Raw genomic sequence first — 9972 nt, forward strand, 5'->3', positions numbered from 1 at the left:
AATTCCTGTCTCACCACCTTTACTGGCTGATGGGCCCTGCTTTTAACTCCACAGGAGCTGGAAGGGAAGGAATTGTAAGGCCTGTTTCCTAAGGCAGCAGTTGTAGGAATGGATTTCTCTCTTGTTCTGTAAGGGCCTAAAGAAGACAGGGTGTTCTAAAGGCCATCTTTGTCCTTTAAAGTGGTCAGCAAAGGGAGGGAGTCTTGTGTCCAGGCCAGGTGTGAAGGTGTTTCAGCAGACGACCTAACCAGAAACAGGAAAGCTGAAACTCTGATAACTTTTCACCAAGTGGATCTTTTTACTGGCGATACATTATTTTCTCTGATGTTTTGTGAAATTGCACCATTTCAAACAAACCCATCTTGAAGTGGAACATGATAAAAAGCATTCTTGAGGGACTTCTATGGTGGTCCAGTGGTTACACTCTGTGCTTCCAATGCAAGGGGCTTGTATTCAATCCCTGATCCGGGAAGTAAGATCCCACATGCTACTCGGCATGGCCGAAAAGAAAATGAAAAGCATTTTGAAATGAACATTAAATAAATTTTTCAGTTAACACTATTCTTTCCTTGTCTAGGTATTGATAATTAGTCAAATATCTTCTTATACATGAAAAGTTTGCATTCATTAAACCCATTGTCAGAATTTCAGAATCCAGGAAAAAGGTATTGTCAAATAGGTATTCTGTATCATCAAAAAGGCAAGTTACACATCATCTTAAATAGTTATAGAGCATAGAAACCGTTCTATGTGAACAATAAATAGAAGTTAAAATATAATGTTTTCTTTATCAGTTGCAGAACAAAAGGTATACGCTCAGATTTATAATGCTACTGTTAGGAAATAATAGGAGTAGTTCAAAAAAGACATGATAACCCTCACCATTAAAGACACATCAAAAGGCATTTTGAGTTAAGGCATAAGTTAAAAGCAGGATCTGGTTGACAATAAGCTACAGGAATTGAACTTAAAACATTAATTCAACAAACAATTAGATGGTATGCTGTTAACATGTCACTGTATTAACTACTAGTGAAAGAAAGAATTCATTGGTGGGTAATGGTTTCAACAGAGGAAAGTAATGGGCAAGAATGAGAAGCTGAGAATAGTCATTACATGTAAACAGTACAGAAAGGAAACGATTGAAGGAGTGGAGAAACTTCTTAAGGGATTTATACATTCATATTGTATTTTAATATGTACACATAACTGATAATATAAATTCAATCAAGAGCTTGTAAATTGCTGCACATATTCTTAACTGTGTAACCTTTACCTAATGGTGGTAATATCTACCATGTAGCTGCTGTATTTTGAAAAGAGCAAAACACAAAATGTTTTTAAAAAGAATGAAAATTGGGTGAATAGTGTATATAGTTGAGAAAATAAATCACATGACTTCATTTTTAATAAATGTTTAATAACTGATTTTATGACTATAGAAAATACATTGAACACATTGTATATGAACCATGGGTTCAAGCTCCAGAAAATTTTCTTATGAGGTCTGTAAACTCAGGTTCTCAGTATTTTTCACTGGTAAATGGGGCAATACCTACACAATAGTAGGAGCTAAAAAAACAAAAAAAATTTTCCTTTTTGTTCCTCCTTAGTGCTAACTTTGAATGCTTCTTTTTGTTTAGACTGAGTAGGTCAAAGCAACTTACCTCTTGATAATATTTCTGGTATATTGCCCCTAAAATATGTTTGAAATTAGCTCCATATACTTTTCCCGAGTAACAAAAACACCATGTGCTTTGCTAATTGAAAAGGACCCTGAATCTGGAGAAGCCGGGACTTTAGCTCTCCCATCAGAGTCTTTTGACCTACGATGACACATGTGACATCTCTATGTTTCATTTTCTCCCCTGTAAAGCATTACACTAGATTACCCTTGTGTCCTCTTGTAGAATTTTGTGATAAAATCCTTCCTAACCCTTTGCAGATTCTTGGACCCCTGGATTATAAAAAGCTAGATATTTGCCTACACTCTCAAGATTTGTAGAAAGGTATGAAATCCTTAGTTATAGAATTATTTTGTAATCAGCCCTAAAAGTTGAATGCAGGGATTTCAAATGCAGTAACTTTATTGGTAGAGGCTTCCCTGGTGGCTCAGTGGGTAAAGAACCCACCTGCCAATACAGGAGATGTGGGTTCCATCCCTGGGTCAGGAAAGATCCACTGTAGAAGGAAACGGCTACCCACTTCAGTATTCTTGCCTGGGAAATCCCATGGACAGAGGAGTGTGGCAGGTTGCAGTCCATGGGGTCACAAAGAGTCGGACGTGACTTAGAGATTGAGCATGCAGACACACAACTTTGTTGATAGCACATCAAAGGTGTGTTATCTTTAATGTCCCTTCTTCATGATCTAAGCATCACTTCTTCATCCCTGTGTGTGAGAACGGATGGTTCCCCTGACCTTTCCAGTCCTAACCCCATTGCTGCTGCTAAGTCGCTTCAGTCGTGTCCGACTCTGTGCGACCCCATAAACGGCAGCCCATCAGGCTCCACCTTCCCTGGGATTCTTCAGGCAAGAACACTGGAGTGGGTTGCCATTTCCTTTTCCAATGCATGAAAGTGAAAAGTGAAAGGGAAGTCGCTCAGTCGTATCCAACTCTTAGCGACCCCATGGACTGCAGCCTACCAGGCTCCTCCGTCCATGGGATTTTCCAGGCAAGAGTACTGGAGTGGGGTGCCATTGCCTTCTCCACCTAACCCCATTACTTTTGTACATTTATAAATTTCCCTTACTGGACCCGTGCATACGTAAGTCTAAGAATACTGCTTGAAGGTGGCATTGAACAGCAACTGAAAAGGTATTGGGTTGGCCAAAAAGTTCGTTTGGGTTTTTATTAATAACATCTTACAAAAAACCCAAATGAACTTTTTGGCCCAACCCAGTATTTGAGATGATTACTGCTATAACATTCATTTTGGTAGTATAGATTCAACCACTGAATAGAGTACAGTTGAAAAGAATTCTGCATTTCCCAGTTGAAGTTCATTTCAGCAATACATGACTTCTATTCTTTCAACCATAAATACCATGGATCTAATTCACAAAATGTAGTACTGAAGTTAGTTCCTCTGCCATTTTCTTTCTGAGAAAAAAGTATGAATTGATTTTTTAAAAAAATCCGAGCAGTTTTGCAACTGATGTTCTAAAGAAATAAAATATACTATGGGCCCCAGAGCGAGGCTTTGCAGTAAATTTATGTGAGTTTATTGAATCTCTGAGTTTCAGTAATAATATTTCCTATCTTCAGTAATCATTTTTGGACTGATACTTATTGTGTTTTATCCCGGCTGGGCTTTATTCCATGAATTTCTAAAGAACATCAACTCAGTTTGTTTCTGGAAGATGTAGCACAAATTGAATAATGTGCCTTTGATTCTAATGTACCTGTTACAACTTAACTAAAATGGTCACGAGCAAAATCTTATTTCTAAAAGCTTTTTTCTGGCACAAGAATATAGGACTCAAACCATTTTAAACAGGATCTACTATTTTGTTACAAGAGATGCTTTATAAAAGACACTCTGTTCTGAAGACCTAAAAGTAGGTTCTGTTTATGTAATAAAAGTGTATAAACATAAATCCATATTTTATTGGCTAATGAGACCTTTTATTCATGATCAGTTATAAGGTTTGTTTCATATTAAATTTTAAATTTCTGGAAAATTCTGAAATACTGATGGGAGAGACCATGGTGATGGCTTAGCAAACTACAGTCCAGAGTTCTCTCTTTGAGGAGAAAAGCATTGTTCATTTTTCATTTTCCTGATTAAAAAAACAGACGTGTTTAGTGTGGTTTTAATCATTTAGTTAATTAACAAGAATCCATTTGCAGACTGAACTGTTGATAACTGTCTAAATCCTTCATTAGGATTCTAGCTACCAAAGGTTTTAATTTTAGGAATCATGCAGCAGAGAAGGTTTTATGTATCACTTGGTCCATGTTGCTAGCCCTTTTGGATTTTGCCTTTCAGAATTTTTTTGTTTTTATTGTCCTGTTTCCATTATTCCCTGGTGGTGAGTTATTTATTGCTTCTTCTGGCCAGTTACCGAGTCGTAGTTGGTAGTCAGAAGACCTCACATGCTATTTAGGACAATTTTTCTTTCTTTTAGTGTCTCTGGTTGAGCTGTCTTGGATCAAAAGAACTGAGTACAGTTTCTCTTTACTTCCACGCCATTTTAAGTTCTTTTCGGCTGTGATCATGCAGTCCTACCCTTGTAGTTCACTTCCCTTCTGCTCATGGATCAGCATTTCCATTCTAACATTTTTTTTTCCATTTCTCCTCTTTGTTTCTGATATAGTTAGAAGTGAATGTACCCCTTGGGTCTTACTAACATCGATTATTTAAATTTTGCCTCTTCTTATGCAAACCCAAGTATTTATCTCTTTTTGGTTTTTGATACCAAAATAATAGTCTCAAAATAATCCTTTTAAAAGGGTTTTTGCTATCCAGGCTTTAGAAATATGTCTGTATGAGTTTAAGGCCTTGAATTTTCAAATTGCTTCTTTATAAACATCTATCGTAATCTCCTTTTCAATATTCTAAATTTACGTTTATATGTAAAATCCTTTTGTTGTTTCTGATATTTTGCTAATTTAGTATCAATTTCAAATACTGCACAACTTTTACCTCCTTATCTTCCATATGAATGCTTAATAAATAACTTAGGTGTACAGTTTCATGGAGAAAAACATTATTATTAATAGTTCTTCAAAACAGCAATAAAAAGAAAACGTCTTGTGGCTTTACTTTCTTGGGCATTGAGCATTACTTTCTTGGGACAGTTTTATCCTCCTAATTATGCTTTGCCCAAGGTGATACTAGTATTAATTCACATTGCCTTGTGCATATGCCCGATGACAGATATATGCTGGGGTTACAAACGTGGCATGGGGAATTCACACATAAATATCTGATTGCTACGGAAACAAGCTAAATCAGAGGCTGGTCATTGTTTTTCATCTTTTGACTTTACCTGTGACCTTTTGTCCATATTCTTAGCTCTGTGGTAACACGATATACAAATAAAAATTCATTTCTAGTCCTGCAAGCTATTTTTATTATTTTATTCAGTTTTAATATGTATCACTCTGGAATTTATGATCTGACATGGTTAGCTAGATATCCTTTTTCTAGATATTGTTAAGTTTCATGCAATCTGAGTTTGTTTTTACAAGCTTATTCTCTTTCACAGTTTCCAGTTTATCTTAGTGCAGACAATAAAATCATTCTTGTACTAAGTAATTACAGGTTCAAAAATAAGTTGATTCTGGTGAGTTTGGGCAACTTAATATTCATTCTAAATCTCCAGCCATTTGTTTCCTTTCCTTCTAATATTGTAATAACGTTCCGTAGAGAAGCCTAATTGGTACAATATGGTCCCTTCACTGGTATTTTATAGACAATGTTCTGTTTTATGGAGAGTAGTATAATTGGCTTTTCTCTTGAAAGCAAATCATTTTCTATGTATTTGTGGGGATTGTTAAGTTGTATTTTTAAAAACAATATATTAGCAGTGTTTTGTTTTTTCAGAATCTGTAATTTTTAAACTTTCAGATAGGCAGTGTCCGTTGATTTTTAAGGGACTTGTATAAACACACAGGTGGATGCATCCATGCAAGCATTTGTTTCTAGCTAGCTGATGGCTTTCTCAAAACAATCTGTTTTGCTTCTGTACCAGAGTGGGTGGCATCTTTATTCGGGACTAGACCTTACAAAGGCATTCCTAGTGGCTCAGATGGTAAAAAATCCGCCTGCAGTGTGGGAGACCTGGGTTCAATCCCTGGGTTGGGAAGATCCCTTGGAGGAGGGCATGGCAACCCACTCCAGTATTCTTGCCTAGAGAATCCCCTGGACAGAGGAGCCTGGTGGGCTACAGTCCATAGGCTCACAAAGAGCTGGACATGACTGAGTGACTGAGCACAGCACAGATTTTACAATCTGGCTTTCCCACTGGCTTCTCAGGTAAAGAACCTGCCTGCAAATGCAGGAGACGTAGGAGACACAGGTTCGATCCCTGGGTTGGGAAGATCCTCTGGAGGAGGGCTTAACAACCCACTCCAGTATTTTTTTCTGGAGAATCCTATGGACAGAGGAGCCTGGCAGGCTGCAGTCCATAGCGTTGCAAAGAGTCAGACGTGACTGAAGCAACTTAGTGCAAGGATAGGACAAGTACAGTCTAACATCAAGTGATGGCAGTAGGCTAGGAAAGATCTTCACTGTGTCTGAGGACGTTACTAGTCATCCTTGGGATGAGCTCTGGGTCTTAATTCTTTGATAGCAGGGGACGGGCTATATTTTCTTGAAGTTTCCTTTCAGTTTTAGACTTAGGAGGTTTTAAGTATGAATACCTCTTTAGGGTATTTTAGGTTGAATTTAAATGTCGACTTAGCATAAAGCTTGTAATGTTATTTTTCTTCTGATGAAGTCAAGTTCCCTATTCTAAATTATAATGCTTATCTTAAATTGCTTACCTTTAATCCACAGACTTCAGTATTTCCTATTCAGCAAAGGTTCGTTGAGTGTTTTTGGTGTCGGTTACTATACAGAACCCAAGAGTAACAACGACAAATGACATGTGTTTCCTGTCTGCAAGTAAGTGCAGTATGATAAGTATCAGGGCTTCCCTGATGGCTGAGCCACCGTGGCTCAGTGAGTAAAGAATCATCTGCAATGCAGGGAACACTGGTTCAATCCCTGGGTCAGGAGGATCCCTTAGAGGAGGGCATGACAACCCCTCCAGTATTCTTGTCTGCTGAATCTCATGGATAGAGGAGCCTGGTGAGCTACAGTCCATAGTGTTGCAAAGAGAAAAGGCTGAAGCAACTAAGCACGCACACACACACATGGTAAGTATCACTGTAGAGGAATGAATGAAGTGCTGTGGTAGTTCAGAGGGGAGATGGAATAATTCTGCGAGGGGTGCAGGGGGTAGGCCGGGGCGGGCAGGACAGTTTAGAAGCAAGTGGCTTTTGAACAGGTCTTGGATGATGCCCTGGTGGCTCAGCTGGTAAAGAGTCTACCTGCAATGCGGGAGACCCTAGTTCGATCCCTGGGTCAGGAAGATTTCCTGGAGAAGGCAATGGCAACCCACTCCAGTATTCTTGCCTGGCAAATTCCATGGATGGAGGAGCCTGGTGGGCTACAGTCCAAGTGGTTGCAAAGAGTTGGACATGACTGAGCAACTTCACCTGGAAGATGTGTTTGTCAGGTGGAAAATGGGGCAGAGGGAGGTGGCTAAAAAGGCCTTAATGGGCAGATGGAACAGCACGGGCGGAGGGAGCAAGGCAGGAAAATGCAGTGTTTGAGTAGAGGTTCAAGACTGAGTTTGTTTCCAGGGCTAAACCAGGCTCCCTTGTCCATGGGATTCTCCAGGCAAGAGTAATGGCGTGGGTTGCCATTTCCTCTTTCGAGGGGTCCTCCCAACTCAGGGATCGAACCCGAGTCTCCTGTGTTCCAGGTGGATTCTTTTACCACTGACCCATCGGGGCAGCCCCTGTTTACTATGTATTAAGTTTTATTCCAGGAAATAGTGGAGGACAGAGGAGCCTGGTGTGCTACAGTCCATGGGATCGCAAAGAGTGGGACTTGACTTAGCCCCTGAACAACAACAACAAGTCTTATTCTCAAAGTCCAAGTCTCATACCTGGTTAACTTTTACTGACATCTTTTTTTCTGAAGATTTATCACAGTATGTTTACAGAACAAATATTTCTTAAAGATGTGTTTTGTTTTGTTTGGCTAGGAGACAAAGGATTAGGTATTTGACAGGGAATCACAGGGGCAATTTAATGATAAGCAATGTATTCTTTACATAGAGAATATCACATTTCACCTCCAAGCCCCAAATCTTTCAGTGTATTGAAAGAATAAAGTGGGATGACAGCTTGGAGGTTGCTCTTTGGAACATTAAAGCTCTAGATTATTTTGAGTAATTATAAATATCAGAAAGAACACTATTAAATGTTATGTCTGAGTCTTACCCCTCTCCCCCCGGCAGTTCTGGGGTGGGGTAAGAACTGTACGTCAACTTGGAATCAGGCTGTTTGGAGCCATTTAATTTAGACACATTGTTTTAATATAAGCACTTTTCCTTTGGCAGGCAGTGTACAATTTTAATTAGCACTTGGAACACAGCAGAATAGGTTGACGAGGTGCACGACACGAGGACATGTGTTCATGATGGCCTGCCCGAGGACCCTGGCAGTGTCCGGCAAAGCGGCTTCCAGCGTTGTGCCTGACACTTCCGAGAAATCACCTCCGCTGGCACGTACCCTCTTACACGTTTAATCACTTCAGTGTTTTGAAATGTCAAAATGCTGGCATTGGGTGCTTTGTCATCTAAATGACACTTGGAGGGAATATAAATTTCTTAAGCTTATTATGATGCAGCAACCAGTATATGAGAAAACTAAACTCGTTTCCTACATCTGCCCAAGGGTTTGCTTCTCAGCTTTGACAGTCAAGCTCTCAGTCATCCTTTAAACCCTAGTTGGAATATCCCTCCTCCCAGTCTTTCCGAACCTCCCCTTTCCCCGTGGCCAGTCTGTTTTCTGTATGTACCTATTACCCATGCACCTGCGACTGCATTGTTACTTGTTTTTAGTAATTTTACTTGCTTACTTGGCTGTGCTGGCTCTTTGTTGCTGCGCGGGCCTGTCTCAAGGTTCAGAGAGCTGGGGCTCAGTGATGGCTCTCTCTAGTTGTCGTTCGTGGGCTTCGTGTTGCAGTGGCTTCTCTTGTTGTGGAGCACAGGCTCTAAAGCACAGGCTCAGTAGTTGTGGCACACGGGTTCTGTGGTTTGTGGAATCTTCCCGGATCAGGGATCGAACTCGTGTCTCCTACACTGGCAACTGGATTCTTTACCACTGGGCCACCAGGGAAGCCCTGCCCTGTCATTTTTTAATGCGTTGCTCTCCTGTCGACTCTCAACACCATATCTGTAGGAATTGTGTCTCCTTGTCTGTATTTTGTTTGCATCTAATTCGAAGACAGTCAGTCAGTTCAGTCGCTCAGTCGTCTCTGACTCTTTGTGACCCGGTAGACTGCAGCACTCCAGGTTTCCCTGTCCATCACCAACTCCCGGAGCTTGCTCAAATTCATGTCCATGATGTCAGTGGTGCCATCCAACCATCTCATCCTCTGTCGTCCCATTCTCCTCCAGCCTTCAATCTTTCCCAGCATCAGGATATTTTCCAATGAGTCAATTCTTTGCATCAGGTAGCCAAAGTATTGGAGCTTCAGCTTAAGCATCAGTCCTTCAAATGAATAGTCAGGACTGGTTTCCTTTAGGATGGACTGGTTGGATCTCCTTGCAGTCCAAGGGACTGTCAAGAGTCTTCTCCAACACCACAGTTCAAAAGCATCAATTCTTTGGCACTCAGCTTTCTTTAGAGTCCAACTCTCACATCCATACATGACTACTAGAAAAACTGTAGCTTTGACTTAGACCTTTGTCGGCAAAGTAATGTCTCTGTTTTTTAATATGCTGTCTAGGTTGGTCATAGCTTTTCTTCCAAGGAGCATGCATCTTTTGATTTCATGGCTGCAGTATCATCTGCAGTGATTTTGGAGCCGAAGAAAAATTCTCTCACTGTTTCCATTGTTTCTCCATCTATTTGCTGTATGGGAAATAGTGATGGGACCATATGCCATGATCTTCGTTTTTTGAATGTTGAATTTTAAGCCAGCTTTTTCACTCTCCTCTTTCACTTTCACAAGAGACTCTAGTTCTTCTTCACTTTCTGCCATAGGGTGGTGTCTTCTGCATATCTGAGGTTACTGATATTTCTCCCAGCAGTCTTGATTCCAACTTGTGCTTCATCCAGCCCGGCATTTCTCATGATGTACTCTGCATATAAGTTAAATAAACAGGGTGACAATATATAGCCTTGACCTACTCCTTTCCCAGTTTGGAACTAGACCCAATTTGGAACAAAGACACTGCATGATG

Source organism: Capricornis sumatraensis, chromosome 7, assembly GCF_032405125.1.
Source record: "Capricornis sumatraensis isolate serow.1 chromosome 7, serow.2, whole genome shotgun sequence".
Classification (NCBI taxonomy): domain Eukaryota; kingdom Metazoa; phylum Chordata; class Mammalia; order Artiodactyla; family Bovidae; genus Capricornis; species Capricornis sumatraensis.